At 39.1% G+C, this 22175-nt stretch overlaps 1 protein-coding gene across 9 annotated transcripts in view; it reads right to left on the bottom strand.

Moving 5' to 3' along the window:
* Positions 1-22175, bottom strand: part of sstr1b (somatostatin receptor 1b) — a 71620-nt gene that overhangs the window by 10356 nt on the left and 39089 nt on the right. For 5 of the 9 annotated variants that reach the window (XM_060933538.1, XM_060933547.1, XM_060933520.1 and 2 more), the window contains 2 exons: positions 12308-12499; positions 11641-11819 (listed from right to left, as the gene is read on the bottom strand). The gene's annotated coding sequence lies outside the window, so the exon portion shown is untranslated. Of the gene's footprint in view, positions 1-4615; positions 4706-8429; positions 8498-11640; positions 11820-12307; positions 12500-22175 lie in introns of those variants that run through there. The other 4 variants (XM_060933565.1, XM_060933585.1, XM_060933574.1 and 1 more) reach the window with 4 other exon arrangements.

Here is a 22175-nt window from a genome sequence, read left to right as displayed (position 1 = left end):
TGTTAAGAGTGTGCGTATCAAGTTTGATCAAGATTGAGAAAATAGAAGATGAGATATTGATTCTTGAAGAAAAAATGTTTTGGTTTTTCCCATGTCAGTAGGTGGCGCTATGCTGTACATGAGCGATTATGAGTTGGAAAAATAAGTGTCTACAACAGCAACGTACTATCACAAGGTAGTGGTGTGAAGGAAAAGCATTAAGGAATTATTTACCAAAAACCCGTTTTGGAGCAATTGCGTCGGCCCAAAACAGCGCCCCCCATGGACGAAAATTCCCAAAATGGGGTATACATGACATGGGAGGTAGTAAGAGGGTGGCCGTGAAGTTTGACCAAATTTGAGGAAAGATTGGATTTTTTGCCCAAAAATAGCGCCCCCAGTGGCGAAATATCACAGAATGTGGGTAGCATGTCAGAAGCCCAATGAGTGATTTGCGTGTGAAGTATGAGCAGCTTTGAGCAATTAGAAGATTTGTTATGAATTTTTAAGCATGTAAAATTTTGCATTGAAAATTGATTGACGTATAACTTCTGAACGGCTTATCCTACGTGAAACGTATTTAGGAACTTTTGTCAGCCATGTCTGTAGATGATGTCTATCAATTTTGGTGACATTCCTATGAACGGCCTAGGAGGAGTTGCGCCGTCTTCGTGGCCATGCATTTCGCACAAAAGTGAAGTTACCTCACTTCCTGTTGGGCGTGGCTAATGCATTGGCATTACATTTTTGTCCGGCTTACTGAGATACATATGCGTACCAAATGGCATGCCACTACTACAAACTACATGGCAACCAGGCACCTTTATTCGGGAGGCCAAAATCACAATGACTTAGGGGGCGCTAAAGAGGCCCTGAGGCCCGCCTGTATCTGGGCTTCTGGTTCTCAGTAGCGGTGGCAGTCTAAGAAAAAGGAGCCAAATTTCGTGCGTTGTCGACCATGGCAAGCGCCCCAAAAAGGGTCTTGTAAAGAGTTTGCTTGCCAAGTTTGACAAAGCAGAAGCTGCAATATCATTTTTGCCATAACCAGCACCCCCAGGGGCGAAAGTGCACAAAATTTGGCGTATATATCAGGCGAGCTATGAAGAGTTTGCGTATGAAGTTTGATGACAATTGAGTAAATAGAAGATGAGATATAGATTTTTGAAGAATAAATTTTTTGGTTTTTCCCATGTCAGTAGGTGGCGCTATGCTGTACATGAGCGATTATGAGTTGGAAAAATAAGTGTCTACAACAGCAACGTACTATCACAAGGTAGTGGTGTGAAGGGAAAGCATTATGGAATAATTTACCAAAAACCCGTTTTGGAGCAATTGCGTCGGCCAAAAACAGCGCCCCCCATGGACGAAAATTCCCAAAATGTGGTATACATGACATGGGAGGTAGTAAGAGGGTGGCCGTGAAGTTTGACCAAATTTGAGGAAAGATTGGATTTTTTGCCCAAAAATAGCGCCCCCAGTGGCGAAATATCACAGAAATTGGGTAACATGTCAGAAGCCCAATGAGTGATGTGCATGTGAAGTATGAGCAGTTTTGAGCAACTAGAAGATTTGTTATGAATTTTTAAGCATGTAAAATTTTGCATCGAAAATTGATTGACGTATAACTTCTGAACGGTTTACCCGACGTGAAACGTATTTAGTAACTTTTGTCAGCCATGTCTGTAGATGATGTGTATCAATTTTGGTGACATTCCTATGAACGGTCTAGGAGGAGTTGCGCCGTCTTCGTGGCCATGCATTTCGCACAAAAGTGAAATTACCTCACTTCCTGTTGGGCGTGGCTAATGCATTGGCAATACATTTTTGTCCGGCTTAGTGAGATACATATGCGTACCAAATGGCATGCCACTACTACAAACTACCTGGCACCCAGGCACCTTAATGCGGGAGACCAAAATCACAACGACTTAGGGGGCGCTATAGAGGCCCTGAGCCCCGGCCAAGGTTGGGCTTCTGGTTCTGAGTAGCGGTGGCAATTCTCGGAACTGGTGCCAAATTTCGTGCGTTTTCGCCCATGGCAAGCGCCCCGAAAATGGCCCAACAGCGGAGAAAAATAAAGAAGAAGAAGAAGACGGAAGAAGAAGAAGAAGAAGAAGAAGAAGAAGAAGAAGACGGAAGAAGAATAATAATAGTGAACTCTTACAAGAACAATAGGGCCTTCGCCCATAGGGCTCGGGCCCTAACAAGTATAGCTCCACAAGGGAATGGGGAACTCCATCACTTGTCTCAGTTATGAAGTAAAGGCTCCTGAAGTACTTTTTTTTTTGCTGAGTAAACCCTGATGTCAGTGCTAAAAGAGAAGTGCACTAATGGATAGAAAAGAGTATCATAGTACATAAGTACTCGGTATTCAAATTAATAGTGTTTACTTTTTTACCCTCTTGGCAAAATAGTGAAGACTTTGGAAAGTAAGAACATCTGACTTTGAAATCTATTTAAGTTATTAGTATTTATACTATAATTATGCTGGAAAGACTTAATCTCACTGCAGGTATATTTTAATAAGAACAGAATCAGGGCTATCACCTTGGGGAAAATCTACCTTGGGCTTGGTTTCCTGGCTAGAGGATGATGTTTCATTTGGTTGACTCATTTCAGACACCATGTTATCCAGCAATAATACATTAATAAATATTCCTTATTCTTAATGAATGATGCAAAAGTAAAAAATAAAAAAAAATTACAGCAGGCAAGACGAGACAAAAATCACAGCAGCTCTTCCAACATTGAACACCGGGCTGCTGTCAACTTTCATTAAAAGTTAAAATGGCACCAATGTTATTATAGTTCCATCTGTTTGGTATGGTTTAAATCTTATCTATGTTTTGGGGAGGTTGGAGGAAGTTGGACAACCTAGAGGAAAACTACACATCATGTCAAACTTTGCACAGGCAATAACTTGAGCTCAGGATCAACCCAGGAACTCATGAGTCATGAGGCAGCAATGCTACCCATGGTACCAACAACCTCAGCTGTTTACTAATAACACAGTAACAGACCTAGTATGCATACAACTTTCTCAATGCAAGCCCATGATTTGACATGAAATGCAGCCTTAGAACACAGAAACTCTAATGAATGTATCAAATATGAATGCCACTACAAGAAACAGTACAACTAACAGCATAATTTCTTCACAATTGCAGGGCCTTTTGTGATGAAACGACATCACAATCAGGCCCGCACACTTTTCTTTCTATTCTGCTATTTCTGTCTCTAAGCATGGATATTACTGTAGCTGTCATGCTGTCTTATGCCATGTACACACGTAGCCGGGTATTTTTAAAACCGAACATTTCCCCCCCCTCCGTTTATAAAAATGTTTTATCCACACCACCTCGTCTTCGAAAAAAATCCCTTCCACACATAACCGAACATCTGCGTTTTCAATCACATTCATAAGCATTCCAAACCTGTAGATGGCTATTTCCCCAAATCCTACCCCCTAATCACATCGCCTGTGCTCTTGGAGCAGTAGTTGGGCTTCTAAAATTAAACACGTAAATAGCACCTGCACAATAATTAACGCTTTCAAGGCACTACTCCGATCCATTACTCTTTAGCTAGCCGCACACTACGCCGATTTTCAGCGTACCGAGCCAACTGAAGTCGCGAGTCAGGCGTAAAGACTAGTTTTCGATGGTACCGACTCATCTCACAGCCGATTCGAAAAACTAATCGGGAGCCAGACTGATCGGCGAGAGTCGCTAGCAATAGCCAATCATATCTTTCGCATATAACACGTGACATCATTAAACACAATTTCTAGCGCGAGAAATACGTGTTGGTAGCACCTAATGCAGGTATATACTGTAATTCCATAGACTGAAGCTTTATCCATAGACACAGTGGGCTGGAAAGCCACTCTGCTCAAGTTGTGTGGCTGAATTCCAAATCGCTTTAACTCCCCTATATAAGTGCACTATTTAAGGTTGGGAATAATAGCTCATGCAGCCTAGATAGTGCGCTACATATTCCGTGTTGTGTCATTTGTAATTCAGCCTGTAGCATCTTCAAGTGTTGGATTTAACAGTAACTATATCCAATAGCCAATCACAAAGCTATTAAGTTGTCATGTGTCGCTTCAATCGCGACTGCACTCGTCAACAGTCGGGGGATATGTGCATGCCCTGTCGGGAGTCGGCTCTGAAATGGGTCGGTTCGGTACCGCGTGGATCGCCATGGTGTGCGGCTAGCTTAAGTCCATGCTTAATCTGGCTTCTGCAGTAAACAAAGGTCACACGTTTGACGTCAGGGCAGATTTGTTGTCATTTTTTTGGCGCAGATTGTGACGTTCTAAAACGCAAAACTCCGGTTATCTCTGTCCACACGAAAAGGCATACACGGAGTTTTCAAAAATCTTCACTTTGCCCGGAGTTTTTTTAAATATTCGTTTTTGATGTGTTTTCATGTGGATGACAGGCCAAAACGTAGAAAAATATCTTCGATTTAGCAGATACCCGGCTACGTGTGGATGGGGTCTTATTCAGAGCCTTATAATTCTCACATCACAGAAGCATGTTGAGTCTTTTTGATCAATCTGCACACACCAGGTGACCATTTGGGGAATGAAAGAAAAATAATTAAACAATTTCAATGCTGCATTAGAACTTACTCTGAGTCTCCCTGTACATTTCATGCCATACAGTGTCTTGCAAAAGTATTCATCCCCCTTGGTGTTTGTCCTGTTTTGTCGCGTTACAAGCTGAAATGAAAATGGATTTTTGGAGGGTTAGCACTATTTGATTTACATAACATGCATACAACTTTTAAAGGTGAAAATTGTTGTTTTATTGTGACACAAACAATAATTAAGATGAAAAAAAAACCCAGAAGTCTGGAGTGTGCATAAGTATTCACCCCCTTTCGTATGAAACCCCTAAATGAGAGCTGCTCCAACCAATTCACTTCATAAGTCACATAATTAGTTGATTAAGATCCACCTGTGTGCAATCAAAGTATCATATGATCTGTCACATGATGTCTGTATAAATCAACCTGTTCTGGAAGGACCCTGACTCTGCAACACTACTAAGCAAGCAACATGAAAACCAAGGAGCCTCCAAACAGGTCAGAGACAAAGTTGTGGAGAAGTATAGATCAGGGTTGGGTTATAAAAAATATCCCAAACTTTGAATATCCCAGGGAGCTCCATTAAATCCATTATAGCACAATGGAAAGAAATATGGCACCACTACAAACCTGACAAAAGAAGGCCGCCCACCAAAACTCACAGACCGGGCAAGGAGGGCATTAATCAGAGATGCAACAAAGACACCAAAGATAAAAGTAAAGGAGCTGCAAAGATCCACAGTGGAGATGGGAGTATCTGTCCATAGGACCACTTTAAGCCGTACACGCCACAGAGTGGGGCTTTATGGAAGAGTGGCCAGAAAAAAAAAGCCATTGCTTAAGAAAACACATTTGGAGTTTGCCCAACAGCATGTGGCAGACTCCCCAAACACATGGAAGAAGATTCTTGGGTCAGATGAGACAGATGAAGATTGCTGTATACCAATGCAGCCCATCTAACTTGAAGGAGTTGGAGCAGTTTTGCCTTGAGGAATGGGCAAAAATCACAGTGGCTAGATGTGCTAAGCTAATAGAGACATACCCCAAGAGACTTGCAGCTGTAATTGCAGCAAAAGGTGGCTCTACAAAGCATTGACTTGGGGGGGGGGGGGGTGAATACCTATGCACGCTCCAGATTTCTGTTTTTTCATCTTACTTATTGTTTGTATCACAGTAAAAAACAATTTGCACTTTTTTAGTGGTAGACATGTGTAAATCAAATGGTGCTAACCCCCCCAAAATCCATTTTAATTCCAGCTTGTAATGCAACAAAACAGGACAAACACCAAGGGGGATGAATACTTTTGCAAGACTCTGTAATCATTATTCTATGCATTAAATACTCCAAGGCTTATGGTACTCTGTGACCACTGGCTTGCACAGCACAAATACATGACATTTTAAAATATATAAATATATGTAACATTTATTTTGTTGGCCATTATTTTGGATTTAAAGTTTAAAGATCCAGGTGCATTTACTGAACACACATAACAGATGTTTTTCTAGTTTTAGGTTTTGTTCTTGTCTTTCATGTCTGGCTCAAGTATTGCCGAAGAAAGAACAATGGTTATGATGCCTTAAGAAGAGAATTCAAAGAGAATAATAGCATAACCACTGGGTATAACCCAAGAAAGTTTGTTTTGTATCTCCGCCAACTTTGTTGGAGGAGGTTATGCTTTTGCCTCTGTTTGTTTGTTTGTTTGCTTGCTTGCTTGTCTGTCTGTTCTCAAAGTAACTCAAACAGTAGTGAACGGATTTTGATGAAATTTTGAGGAAAGCTGAACTATGGGCCAAGGATCAATTGATTAGATTTTGATGCAAATCCAGATAAGTATGTGGATCCAGGATTTTTTGTGGATGTTCCAATATGTGGCTTGGCGGAGGTATGCACTCTACTGAGTGCCCTTCTGTTTTGGTTTTTGGATTTTTTTTTTCCTGTGTCAACCTGATCACAAGAAAAATTCATAGGAATTAACAACTGTCTGATTTCATGCAAATGAATTTGTAAGAAAAGCAGTTTTAACCCTATCTTCAGTCTATCTTTTCACACAACTTGGTCCATGCTAATTTGTGCAAATTTGCAACCATAAAACATCTCAACAATCAACAGAGTGTTGATTTTGCCACAAAGGTTCCAGGATCCAAATTGTTTGCCTTGCTTTCCTAGTGTTCTAATACAGCATAATGTTGCTTTTTGCTTACTGACCCCAAAGCTGATATGAAACAGAAGTTCACTGTGACTAAGAAAAAAAACATCTGGAGAGAGAGAGAGAGATAGTGACAGCTAGTGTTACTATATTATTTATTCGCTTAACACTATTTGACATATGGCACTCTCCATAAATGAAACTTTCTGGACAGAACATTAAAGTAGACTCTGTTCTGCTGTTGGATGCTTATGGATGCCTATGCTTTTGGATGTCCCTTTATGGTAGTTTTCGCTGGAATATCATTCTCTTGTCATATTTTATGGATGCATTTTCCACAGCTGTCTAAAGGACAGATTAAAGCACAGAACTGAGTCAGTCTGTGGCTGCGTCTAGTTAGTTGTTGGTGGCAAGCTTTGAACCATGCTTACAAGAATATTAAAAGGCTTAAATTAGAGACCACATGGACTTTTCTTGACTATAGTTAATTTTCAAGTGCTCACAGTGTGTAGGCTTGATTGCTGAGTGGCTTTGCGTAATTTCCATAATGCAAAGTGAACATATGTTAATTTAAACAGTGACAAATACCAGCAAACTGCAGGTTAATTCACAAATGCAACATTTTTATAAATGTGAAATAAAATATAGTTTAACATACATTTTGTAATATTTGTTAACCATTAATTAGCTATCAGCTGATACGGAGTATGCTACAATGGTGTCATGATTGTTACTATTGTAGTGTCTCGTCTTTTTGACCTAGGATCTATGCACACTAGGGGTGTAACTCGGTGCCACTATCTGTGTCTGTATCAGTTACTAAGGATAAGGGGGAAAATTGTATCATATCTGTATTTGTAACTGTTTAGAACACATTATCTGTTTATTCCCGAATAATATATTTGCATTTGGTTACACTTCTAATGTTTACTAACTTTTTCAAAGCCCATTACTTGTTAAAACGAACACTTGTGATATACACTCACTGGCAGAAGACTATCATCTTCCTGTCTTAATTGATTAGCTCTTTCCTGGCACTCATTATTACAGTTTCTATTTTTAGGGCTCATTAGAACTCCTAGTGCTAGGGTTTTTTTTTTTTTTTTTAAATCTTAGCAAGTGAAAATATACTGAATATATCTGAATCATATTTACCTAGTATTCCCTATTATAAGATTACCATAAACCAAATAAAATATTATTTTAGCCATTTCTGGATGTTTTTACTAATGTCAAGCTTTATATTTTCTTATTCTATTAACTCAGGAGTTCTCAACCTTTTCTGCTTTAAGGCACACCTATTCATACTCGTAACGAGTCAGGGCCCATTAAAAAAGATTCCCAATTATTTTGGCTCATCTATTCTATTAGAATCTAATAATCTGTTGTAAAGTGTATTAATGGGATGTAACATCACTCCCTGTTACAGATGGGAGCCCAGGAATTAAATAAATGCAATAAAAACCAAAATATTTAATTGTAGGTATTGTATTTAAAACTGTATGGATGTGCCAGAAGCCAACAGAAAGCCATGCATGCAGGGCATTCTCAGTCAAAAGGGGTTAATGATCCAAAAGTGGAGTCTGGTCCATTAACACAAGAACTTGTTGCCATGTTTGTGTCCAGCAAACAAGCAAGTTATTAAAACCAAGAAGTACACTTAAAAGGAGTGGATATAGAAACCACTCAATGGGATTAGATCCTTACATGTTAACACAGAAGGATTTTTCCTATGAGTTGGAAAATTATCCATCCGTTGAGTTCCCTGTTCCGGTGCTGCAGACATCGTTCTACACGGACACACAGATGAAAACCTGGAAGAGCATGGAGGCGTACAACTTTTTATATGTGGCTGGGATAAAGATCTGGGGATCAGGACACTACAAGATAGACAGTGGTAGATGGAGCCAAGTGCAGGAAGAGTGTTTATTAGTAGGCGTGATATTTACAAAAACAAAACACAGGAAAGATTATTTAAACCGCATTATAAACATGGCTAGAAACAAATGTGACAGTGATAATACTTCAAAGTATCTATGAAAACAGTGTCCATATATGCATGTGCTGATTGTGCTCAAATCACTATCAGGCGTTTCCCATAACGACTGGGTCCCAAGCTCGTGCACAACATGCTCTGTGAGTGAACATGGCCACTCAAGCTGCGCCAGACTCAAGTGCACAAAAGTCAAACGTTCACCTGCTGTGGAACTTTTAGCTCATGTGTATATCGCCATACATCGCCACCAAAACGCCTCATTTTCATTGATAACCCATCGCAAAGCATCACGAGCTGTAGTGTGATTGTAGCTTAATGAGGTGGATGTGACGTTGGATGCAACTCAACAATTGTACCATACTATGAGTAAAAAAATTATTTTCAACTTGAAAAAAAAATCACAACCCACTAGATGGTGCTTCGCAGCTCACTAATGGGCTGCAGCCCAGTGGTTGAGAAACACTGCATTAACTCATGGTTTTGTTTCCTTCTAGAACTAAATGGTTATTAGCTAAATTATGTACCAATAGAACAATTATTTCAAGCTTGACATAATCTTATTTTTTAATGTCTAGAAATAGGTTGAATAATCTTATATTTGGCTTATTGTAAGTGTATAGGAATGAAGAGATACATGTTTTAATATTTCAAGATATGTTCAGGTGATAAGATGAGAAGTCATTTTCCCCCCCAGTGTCTTTAGTTGGCTATGCTAAAACTGTCCCTAGTTTTGTGTGTGTGTGTGTGTGTGTGTGTGTGTGTGTGTGTGTGTGTGTGTGTGTGTGTGTGTGTGTAATCCTGACTAGGATAAAGCAGTTGCTGAAGATGAATGAATGAATGAATGAATGAATGAATGAATATACAACTCTTGTACATGTTACTGACATTATTACAATGATATTCTTAATTTCTCTTTTTTCTCGTATTTTTCATTTAACCAGGTTCTGTATTGTCTGATTCCAACTCTGTGTGGCACTACTGCCTTCAAGGTTTTGAACATGGATCCTGCTTCCAATAACCTTCCACTTACTTACAGATTTCAGTTACATTTTGACATGGAAACATTTCAAAACCTTTAAAAACTGCTTTTTTTTTATTTATAAAGTTAAAATCCAGATAAGGAAGACTTATATTTGTTGAAAAAGATGCAGCAATATGAGATGTGTGCACCATGAGTATGGCTTCAGGAAACTTTTTTAACAAGTATATAATGAGATTGTACTCCACCTTGTGGCAATACCATGATGTCTGGACGATATGAATAAACGTAATCTACCACACTTGATGCTGCTAAGTACATAGCTGGGTCTCTTCTTGGTAAGTGATCATTTATTCATGCTCCGTGTAACAGGTCTTGAAACCCTTAAATTAACAAAAGCGCTTTACTTCTAAAGGGGATAGTTTAAAATCTTGTATGATTTCATCAGGTACTTGATGGCATTCAAATGCCAGTCTTACGCGGGCTTTTTCATGGTGGTGTTTCAATTTACTCTTGATAAATTTAACATAAAGAAGACACCAGATTGGTTTCTCTGAAGAAGAGGACACTGATGTTCTCATTTTCTTCTCTCTTTCAGCTATTTATACTCTTCAAAGGTTGTATTTAGAGCCTGTATGCTCCACTCATGTGGTCAAAACCATATTTCACAATTTTTCTTGGTCATAAGTCAAGATACTACTGTATATTATGTTTTCTGAATTGAATGTGGAATAAAAATGAGTCACCAGTGCACCAATACGATAGTGAGTATTATTACCTTAACCACTCAAGATTGTGTTATAGTGATACCAATTCCTATCTGATGTTTCATAAAACTTAGAATATGGGTGACAGGCTGAAAATAAGCAAATGTGATCAGGATTAAAATAGATGTGAAATGACTTGTGCTTTGACTTGTGCTAGATTAACCTTCCAGAATGTATAGGGACATTCATACATGTATCTTTAATCTCATTGTACATGTGTATAGTGACAATAAAGGCATTCTATTCTATTCTATTCTATTCTATTAATTTGGTCGGTAAACAAATAATTTTAAAAAACACATTTAATCAGATAACTGTTTTGTAAGTGTCGAATTATTATCAACTGGAACTAAGCGAACAAAACATTTTTACTCATATTATTTTAAAAAAGACCTAAAACAAGTGACACATAAGCTATTAAGATAACTAATGACTGTAACTGTATGATAATCTTCATGCTAGGATTAAGATCAGGAGTTAAACTTGTCTTTAAAAAAAAGAGCAAAAAAAAAATCCTCACTAAACATTGGCTACAGAAATTACTTAATTCATTTGAGAGAACATCTCTCTTGAGCAACATTAGCATCTTAAAAACTCTCATTAGCATCCAATACTGATGCATCTTAAAACACAGAGGTGGCTGAAATCACTTGCTGTTCAAGGCAAATGCTGAAATGAAAGCACCTGCTGTTCTGCCCAAGTTTCAGGTAATTCAATCAAATACAAACAAAGACAAACAAGTCTTCTGGAGGTGTGAATCTTTATATGGGTTTTAAATGAGAAACACAGAATACTGCCTTAAAAACGCATTGCTATCTCTCTTTGCTGAACAGTCTACGGTTCGGTATTAATTAAAGCACACTAAATGGAATGAAAAGAAGTACTCTATTATAAAAAGAAAGAAAAAAGGGGGAAAAAAGACATCCACCATCCACAATACTTCTGGTTATGTGTCTGTGTATATGATAATAAGGACTCAGTATGGCCAAACAACAGACACTTATCTTATATTGCACATATTAATCTGTAACAGCTACTAATTGATTGGATTATTATCCTCCAACCTCGAGCATAATAGATTCAGTATGGATTTGTGAGCTTTGGAGATGAAGTTGTCTTATTGTACTATTTAACAAAACAATAAAGATGCAAAAAGAGTAATAAATCCATGCTCACCTTTCTGTACATTTTTAGTTGTCCAGGTGTAACACCTGCTCGTCTTCCAGGTGCCAAATAATTCAGCACAAGAGGAAGAGACATATGAATAACGTCAACCTCAGCTGAGTCTTTTGTCCAAGCTGTTATTTATATGCAAATGATGCTGATACTTAGGATTCATCCAGCAAAAACAACAGCTATAGAAATAAATGATGAAAACATTTCAGTTACTGACAGCTTTAATATAGTCTTGATATTTGAAACCCCTAGGCAGCAAAGATATAAACTATATACCATATATTTATTTGTATTTCATGCCTGACAATAGGGCGCAGTGCGATGGAGATGATTGATCTGTAATGATGTTGTTCTTCTAACAACTTTGTTCACTCTAATGAAGCGGAAATAATTATTGCTTGAAAAGAACATAATCAAGCATAGAACAGTAATAATAAAAGAAACTTAAGTGTGTGTCCACATAAAATATGCATATCTTAGTTAATTCATAATCAATCAATCAATAACCTGTCCCTTTTTCCCTTTTTAATCTTTACATCTGTCTTTACAGCACCGATTAGCATATATATCCATTATGCAAGAAGTCCATGTCAGTAATCAGTGAAAATAGGGAACGAGAACTGTCTGGATATTTTTATTAGTCAGAGAAATGAAAGATATGACCCACCTTGTTTCATCCAGATAAGAGTGCATGTGTATGAGCAAGTGTGGAAGGAGGTGCAGGATGCCCGTGCTGTGGTTTCTCTCTCAGGATGCTGGAGACTGGAGAGAGCTGAGATATCCTCTCTTCTCTGCTGCTTCTGCTCATCCAAACAGCCACCAGTCTTCTGCTGCATCCCTCTCACTCTAACGTCCTTCTCTAACACATACACACACACACATACACACACACACACACACACACACACACACACACACACACACACACACACACAGCGTAATGCTGTCCCCATCCTGGAAATTGAATTGCTTTTGCTGTGCAAATGAGTCTGATTTTCTCTCCGTGGTTTTCATTTCCTTCTCTTTGTATCATTCACACTTTCTTTTGTTTTAATATCTTTGTGACGAAATTCCAGTAACATGAATAATTAATGCAGCTAATTACTACTATGCGTACACTTAACCCTAACCTCAAATATTCCTAAACTTGTGAGCATATTTGATATCCATTCCAATGTAATATAAATCCATGGCTGTAACCCCCCCTCCACAATCCCCCACACCCTCCTTTCTATGAAATGCATCCACTTGAGCAAGGAAATAATTTTGAAAGCTGGTGGGTTGTTGGAGCCCAACTCCAACAACCCACCACATATATAAGACATAGAAATAAATTTAATTGTCTGATTCGCATATCAAAATGAACTTCTCAACAGGAAATGGCCAAACAACGCTCTTCCTACCACATTTCATGATGGAGCATCTGACTTATCTGACTCACAAGATATTGTCAACAAATTCAATGATTTTTTCATTAATATAGGTCCTTCACTGGCTAAGAAAATTAATAAAACTGTTTGTTCCCCCCAACATACTTTAGCGGCTCTTATCCACTAATTACATCTTTCAAGGCACCGAAGTACAAGTGAAATTCATGACATACTTGTTGAGCTAAAATGTTCAGTCCCTGGACATGATGAAATAAGTACCTCTATATTAAAACAAATCTTTCCAACAATTTTGAAACCAATTACACATGTCTTTAAAATTTCACTGGAAACTGGAATAGTGCCATCAGACCTGAAAATAGCCAAAGTTATACCACCGTATAAAGCTGGGGACCCTTGTGTATTCACTAACTATCAACCAATATCTATCTTACCAGGATTTTCTAAAATCTTAGAAAAATTAGTATACAAAAGGATGGTACGGCACCTAGAAAAAAATAATGTTCTATATAACCACCAATATGGATTTCGGAAAAATTATTCATGTTATATGGCCCTTTTACAACTTGTTGAAAGAATTACAACAGCTCTAGTAAACAATGAATATACCATAGGGATATTCCTGGATCTGTCAAAAGCTTTTGATAGTGTAGACCACCACATCCTAATGGATAAACTGAGCTTTTATGGCTTTCAGGGTTCTGTTCGTAAGTGGCTAAATGACTATTTAACAAGCAGGAAACAATATGTTACCACCCGCGACTACCACTCCCCTATGAAAACCATCTCATGTGGTGTTCCACAAGGATCCATCCTTGGCCCACTATTGTTTCTAATCTATATAAATGACTTAGCATTTGTACCCAAAAAATTGTTTACTTTACTATTCGCAGATGACACGAACCTGTTTATGTCCCACCAAAACTTTGATGTCCTAGTTAGCTCCATGAATTATGAAATGTGTGGGGTAAATAAGTGGTTTCAAGCAAACAAACTATCCTTAAATATAAAAAAAATTTATCATCTTTGCAGGAAAAAGTTAAAAACACTGTAAGAAAAACGGCAAAATATATATTGACAACATACCAATCAATCAAGTTATATATACACACTTCTTAGGTGGTTTAATAGATGAAAAGCTTACATGGAAAAATTATGTTGAGTTCATTAGCAAAAACATATACAAGAATATAGGAATAATACAAAAGGTTAAATATTTACTATCACAAAAAAGACTCATGATTCTATACTACACCTTGATTTACCCATACCTTACATAGTGCAATATTATATGGGCAAGCACTTATCCAACAATGCTAAAGCCATTGCTCTTACTACAGAAAAGCTTTACTAGGATTGCTTCAAATGTGTCATATACATTCCCTTCAGCAAATTTGTTTCATGATTTAAAAGTATTAACAATATACAACATTAACAAATTACAGAATAGTCTTTTTGTTCACAAAATCATCTATGGAAGTTCATGTTTACCAGCACATTACAGAGATAGCGTCACATTTAACTCAGATATCCACAAACACAACACAAGACAGTGCAATAACTTAAGACCGATTCTAACCAAATCTAATCAGCGACGGTTTGCTTTAATGTATAGACGACCCTTTGTATGGAATAGTCTAAAAAGACAATTACAAAACAGTACGTCTCTGCCCCTTTTCAAGAAGCAGCTGATAAAGGAAATCTTGAATAATCCAACTACTAAATTACACTGATCCATCTTTCCAAGTCCTTGTTATCAATTAATTGTTTACAATTGACAATGTTTTCATGTTTAATATTAGATTTGTTCAGAAAGTTGATCTTTAGCTTAGCCCTATCATTTTATTCAGCAAATCGATGTCATTGTTGTCATTTTACCATGTATTCATATATTTGCTTGTGGCAAATTGTATGGGTTTTTTCCCCCTGGCTATCTAGTTGATTAATTACTTAAATTATTAAGGTTTTTTTTAAACTTTATGCTTTATATAAGTTGACCTAATATTGTCATTTTTATTTTAACAAGGGGAGACTCTCGAAAACCCATCAGGTTTCAGGCCTCCCCTGGATGTCTTGTATTTGTTATATTTTGTTAAGCCAATTTTTTTCTTGTATGTGCAAAAAACAATAAACAATAAGTTGACCGTAGGTGTGAATGTGAGTGTGAATGGTTGTTTGTCTCTATGTGTCAGCCCTGCGATGATCTGGCGACTTGTCCAGGGTGTACCCCGCCTCTCGCCCGTAGTCAGCTGGGATAGGCTCCAGCTTGCCTGCGACCCTGTAGAACAGGATAAGTGGCTACAGATAATGGATGGATGGATGGATGGATGGATGGATTGTTTTGCATAATTATTTACAAATAAAAATGCAAAAGTAGTGATTGCGTGTGTTCACCCTTGTCACTTCAAAACCCAACGTGATCCTGGAAGACCCCAGAGTCCGTCTAAGAATATCACTAAAGAAACAGCAAGGAGCTATGAAAATAAGTCTGGGAAATTAGCAATCAGGGTTTTGCTATTTAACCAAATGCAAAACTTTGCCAAGAGGAATGGGCCAAAATTGAACTACAATGCTGGAAGTACACTATATGGCCAAACATTTGTGGACACCTGACAGTCACACCAGCACCGAAGTCCATTCCAGTCTCAACACAAACACAGTCTCTGTGAAGTATATGCTCAGTGTCATATTGTTTGCTAGACAATCTTTTTGATTGTGTTATGCATTTCTAGTTCTAACTGTTTGCTACTTGTTTCCACTTGATTTTCCCATTGCTTATAATATCCTGGTTGCTGATCGCCTGACTCTTTGCCTGTTTCTTGACCACAATTTTTGATCATGTTTTAGAATTTTCTGCCCTATTTGTTATTAAACACTTTATATGCACTTCCATCAACCTCCAGTGTCTCCCTGACATTGACCATCACACCCATATACGTTTTTTTCCCCCCCAAACTGCTGCCACAAAGTTGGAAGCACATAATTATATAAAAATAACTTTGTTTGCTGTAACATTACAGTTTCTCTTCTCTGGAACTACAACATCCAAGCATGTTCCAGCATGGCAATGCCCCTGTGCACAAAGCAAGGTCTGTAAAGACATGCGTTACCAAGGTTGGAGTGGAAGAACTCGAGTGGCCCACACAGAGCCCTGATCTCAACCCCACTAAACGCCTTCTGGATGAACTGGAACATGGACTGAACCTCAGGTTTTGAAAGACATCAGTGCCTGACTTCACTAATGCTCTTGTGGCTGAATGAACAAATCCCAGAGCTAGAATAGAATGCCTTGATTGTCACTGCACAAAATGTACAACGAAATTTAGTTAATCAGAGGACAGCAAAGCCACTGTGTATGTGCATGCTGCCACTCATGGACACTTCAGCCCAAGACCGTCCCATGTTTAAGGTGTAAAATGTACTGTTGTGTTATACAATCAGGCTGCACACACACACACACACACACACACACACACACACACACACACACACACACACACACACACACAGAGGAAGGAAGGCTTATTTTATTTTTCAACTCAAAGCATGGTCACCACTGCATGTTACCATGCTAAAGTCATTCTATTTCAGCCTGCAGATAAGAACAGACCAGCTGTTCAGTACTGATATACAACCCCGATTCCAAAAAAGTTGGGACAAAGTACAAATTGTAAATAAAAATGGAATGCAATGATGAAGTTTCAAAATTCCATATTTTATTCAGAATAGAACATAGATGACATATCAAATGTTTAAACTGAGAAAATGTATCATTTAAAGAGAAAAATTAGGTGATTTTAAATTTCATGACAACAACACATCTCAAAAAAGTTGGGACAAGACCATGTTTATCACTGTGAGACATCCCCTTTTCTCTTTACAACAGTCTGTAAACGTCTGGGGACTGAGGAGACAAGTTGCTCAAGTTTAGGGATAGGAATGTTAACCCATTCTTGTCTAATGTAGGATTCTAGTTGCTCAACTGTCTTAGGTCTTTCTTGTCATATCTTCCGTTTTATGATGCGCCAAATGTTTTCTATGGGTGAAAGATCTGGACTGCAGGCTGGCCAGTTCAGTACCCGGACCCTTCTTCTACACAGCCATGATGCTGTAATTGATGCAGTATGTGGTTTGGCATTGTCATGTTGGAAAATGCAATGTCTTCCCTGAAAGAGACGTCGTCTGGATGGGAGCATATGTTGCTCTAGAACCTGGATCTACCTTTCAGCATTGATGGTGTCTTTCCAGATGTGTAAGCTGCCCATGCTACATGCACTAATGCAACCCCATACCATCAGAGATGCAGGCTTCTGAACCGAGCGCTGATAACAACTTGGGTCGTCCTTCTCCTCTTTAGTCCGAATGACACGGCGTCCCTGATTTCCATAAAGAACTTCAAATTTTGATTCGTCTGACCACAGAACAGTTTTCCACTTTGCCACAGTCCATTTTAAATGAGCCTTGGCCCAGAGAAGACGTCTGCGCTTCTGGATCATGTTTAGATACGGCTTCTTCTTTGAACTATAGAGTTTTAACTGGCAACAGCGGATGGCACGGTGAACTGCGTTCACAGATAATCTCATCTCATCTCATCATCTCTAGCCGCTTTATCCTTCTACAGGGTCGCAGGCAAGCTGGAGCCTATCCCAGCTGACTACGGGCGAAAGGCGGGGTACACCCTGGACAAGTCGCCAGGTCATCACAGGGTTCACAGATAATGTTCTCTGGAAATATTCCTGAGCCCATTTTGTGATTTCCAATACAGAAGCATGCCTGTATGTGATGCAGTGCCGTCTAAGGGTCTGAAGATCATGGGCACCCAGTATGGTTTTCCGGCCTTGACCCTTACACACAGAGATTCTTCCAGATTCTCTGAATCTTTTGATGATATTATGCACTGTAGATGATGATATTTTCAAACTCTTTGCAATTTTACAAATGTCGAACTCCTTTCTGATATTGCTCCACTATTTGTCGGCGCAGAATTAGGGGGATTGGTGATCCTCTTCCCATCTTTACTTCTGAGAGCCGCTGCCACTCCAAGATGCTCTTTTTATACCCAGTCATGTTAATGACCTATTGCCAAGTGACCTAATGAGTTGCAATTTGGTCCTCCAGCTGTTCCTTTTTTCTCCCTTTAACTTTTCCAGCCTCTTATTGCCCCTGTCCCAACTTTTTTGAGATGTGTTGCTGTCATGAAATTTCAAATGAGCCAATATTTGTCATGAAATTTCAAAATGTCTCACTTTCGACATTTGATATGTTGTCTATGTTCTATTGTGAATACAATATCAGTTTTTGAGATTTGTAAATTATTGCATTCTGTTTTTATTTACAATTTGTACTTTGTCCCAACTTTTTTGGAATCAGGGTTGTACTCTAGTCAGTCCATATCACTCAAAAGCACTGTTATTCTTCTATTCTATCCTTTTTTCCACCTTCTTTCTGAACATACAACCCATAACAAGTCATACTAAATGAAAGAGGATTATGTAATCACGCTCTTTCATTCCTTGGAGAGTAATCCTTTTAAAGTAACAAAGGTTCATTGCCCTTTAATTTTCTTTTTCAAGCACTAAGGACTGCTATCCTCCTAACAGATCTTCTTGGCAAAATATAAACAGGTTTAATATTTATAAACCGTGTGTACATGTGTATGGTGGAAAAATATTATCAAAGGGGTTCTCTCACCCTTCCCAGAATCCAATTCTGTTTTTGTTTTGAAAGCATATGACCGGTACCTGCTAGCTTTCTGTGCAGGAAACCCTTTGCAAAGTCACTGTTATTGATCCCTTCAAAACCCATCTCCAATTTTTCCTTCATCTACATATCATACATGGAAGCTTTGAATAAAATATGCCTTATTTTTTCTTTCCTTTGAAGCTGCATGTGAGACAGCTGAGGCCAGTTCAGGTCCATTACAACAGAATAACCATAAGAAGATGGAATGGGTTGGTCCAAAGAATTTAAAATGTAGATACTTTGACAAAATATATTCAATTTCATGTTACAATTTATAGTTTATGGCCTAGGATGTTGCTGGATTGTTGTGGATAGTTTTTGGATATCCTTATCTTTTTAACACAGAAGAAATGACCCAACATAATCTATCAAAAAGAAATAAATAAAACTAACAAATCGGTTGAGGACCAATTCAGTGTATTGAATCACCTATACATCCAATAAACTCATCTCATCTTATTATCTCTAGCCGCTTTATCCTTCTACAGGGTCGCAGGCAAGCTGGAGCCCATCCCAGCTGACTATGGGCGAAAGGCGGGGTACACCCTGGACAAGTCGCCAGGTCATCACAGGGCTGACACATAGACACAGACAACCATTCACACTCACATTCACACCTACGGTCAATTTAGAGTCACCAGTTAACCTAACCTGCATGTCTTTGGACTGTGGGGGAAACTGGAGCACCCGGAGGAAACCCACGCGGACACGGGGAGAACATGCAAACTCCACACAGAAAGGCCCTCGCCGGCCCCGGGGCTCGAACCCAGGACCTTCTTGCTGTGAGGCGACAGCGCTAACCACTACACCACCGTGCCGCCCCTCCAATAAACTAATAATTATAAATAATTGTGTTTTTAACACAATAGCCCTTTATCACTTCTTCTTCTTCTTCTTCTTCTTTTGGCTATTCCCATTAGGGGTCACCACAGCCGATAATGTCCCTCCATCTCCTCCTGTCCTCTGTATCTTTTTCTGTAGCACCAACTGTCCTCATGTCCTCCTTCACCACATCCATAAATCTCATCTTTGGTCTTCCTCTTTTCCTTCTACCTGGCAACTCCATCCCCAGCATTCTTTTCCCAATAAACCTCGGCTCTCTCTTCTGTACGTGTCCAAACCATCTCAATCTCACCTCCCTCACTTTGTCTCTAAGCCGTCCTACATGTCCTGTCCCCCTAATAGTCTCATTTCTCATCCTGTCCAACTTTGTCACTCCCAATGAAAATCTCAGCATCTTCAGCTCTGCTACCTCCAGTTCAAGTCAAGTCAAGTTTATTTGTATAGCACTTTTAACAATAAACATTGTTGCAAAGCAGCTTTACAGAATTTGAATGACTTAAAACATGAGCTAATTTTATCCCTAATCTATCCCCAATGAGCAAGCCTGTGGTGATGGTGGCAAGGAAAAACTCCCTCAGACAACATGAGGAAGAAACCTCGAGAGGAACCAGACTCAAAAGGGAACCCATCCTCATTTGGGCAACAACAGACAACATGACTATAACATTGACAGTTTTAACATGAAGTCAGTTTTGTTGATGTTATAAACTCTTCATTGATGGAAACTTGAGTGTAAAACTGTTCATGATAACTGCAGTCCTAGAGTTAGCAAGTCAACTGTAGTCCTCAGCCATAAAAGCATTACTGTAAGTGTCCAGAGCATCCTCCGAGTGTGACTTTCAACTGTCCATATGGGGCCGTCCTCCACAGGAGTGATGCGATGAGACTCCAACCAGGCACAGGGCACCAGGATGGATCAGGCAGGTCTGAGGAGCAGAAGAGGTCAGCATTTCGATCCCAGGACCGACATGTAACTCAGAGGGACAGATTGGGGGGGGGGGGGGAGTTCAGCCTTCTGTCCTTTTGTCAGTACCACTGTCTCCAAACCATACACCATCGCTGCTCTTACTACTGTCTTGTGCACTTTCCCTTTCACTCTTGCTGGCATCCTTCTGTTACAAATCACTCCTGACCCTCTCCTCCATCCATTCCAACCTGCTTGCACTCTCTTTTTCACTTCTCTTCCACACTTGCCATTACTTTGTACAGTTGACCCCAGATATTTGAACTCCTCTGCTTTAACCACCTCTGTTCCTTGTGATGGTCAAAGCAGATGAGTTCAAATATCTGGGGTCAACTGTACAAAGTAATGGTGAGTGCGGAAGATCCTTATAATATCCCTGACAATATCCCTTACAAGATCCTTACAAAAGCCCTTTATCACATTGTTATTTAAAAAAAAAAGTTTTCCTGAAAATCCATAGTAAGGAAATTTGCATCAACAAATGAGCTCGTAATTCTACAACCCTCAACCAGGAAAGGTTGGGATGGTATGGAAAATGCAAATTTTAAAAAAGAAAGCATTGATTTTTAAATTTACTTTGACTTGTATTTCAAACAGTATGAACCCAAGATATTTTATGTTTTGTCTGGTCAATTTCATTTCATTTGTTAATATACATCCACCTGGCGACTTGTCCAGGGTGTACCCCGCCTTTCGCCTGTAGTCAGCTGGGATAGGCTCCAGCTTGCCTGCGACCCTGTAGAAGGATAAAGCGGCTAGAGATAATGAGATGAGATGAGATGAGATGAATATACATCCATTCCTGTGTTTCAGGCCTGTAACACATTACAAAAAATGTTGGGACAGGGAAATTTAGGACAAGTAATGAGGTAAAACAATTAAATAATAATGTGATTTTGAAACAGGTGATGTTAACAGGTGAATGTAATCATGATTTGGTACAAAATCAGTATCTAGGAAAGGCCTAGTCTTTGAGGAGCAAAAATAGGCTGAGGATCTCAAGTTTGTCAGTAAATGTGTGAGAAAATTATTGAAATGTTTAAAATGTTTTTCAAAGAAAGACAGGAAGGGATTTGGATATTTCAGCCTCTACAGGGCATAATATCATTAAATCTTTCAAGGAATCTAGAGGAATTTCAGTGCATAAAAGGGCAAGGGCACAAGCCTAAGCTGAACACCCGTGATCTCCGATCCCTCAGATGGCACTACATCAAGAGCCGCCATTCATCTATAGCTGATATAACCACGTAGACTCGGGATTACTTTGGCAACCCTTTGTCAAGCACCAGCAGGGAGTTACATCCACAAATGCCACTTACAATTTTACTGTGCAAAAAGGAAGCCTTTTGTAAACTGTGTCCAGAAGTGCCATCAACTTCTCTGGGTTTGGAGGCATCTGGGACGGACGATTACACAGTGGAAATGTGCACTGTGGTCACAAAAATCAGTATTCCAGGGCTTTCTTGTAAGAAATGGATGCTGTGTGCTCTGGATCAAAGACGAAAAGGACCATCTAGACTGTTACCAGCAACAAGTCCAAAAGCCAGGGTCTGTCATGGTATGAGGTTGTGTCAGTGCCCTTGGCAAAGGTAACTTAC

Source organism: Neoarius graeffei, chromosome 1 (assembly GCF_027579695.1).
Source record: "Neoarius graeffei isolate fNeoGra1 chromosome 1, fNeoGra1.pri, whole genome shotgun sequence".
NCBI lineage: Eukaryota > Metazoa > Chordata > Actinopteri > Siluriformes > Ariidae > Neoarius > Neoarius graeffei.
The sequence above is the reverse complement of the archived record's forward strand: the minus strand, read 5'-3'. Positions and strand labels throughout refer to the sequence as shown.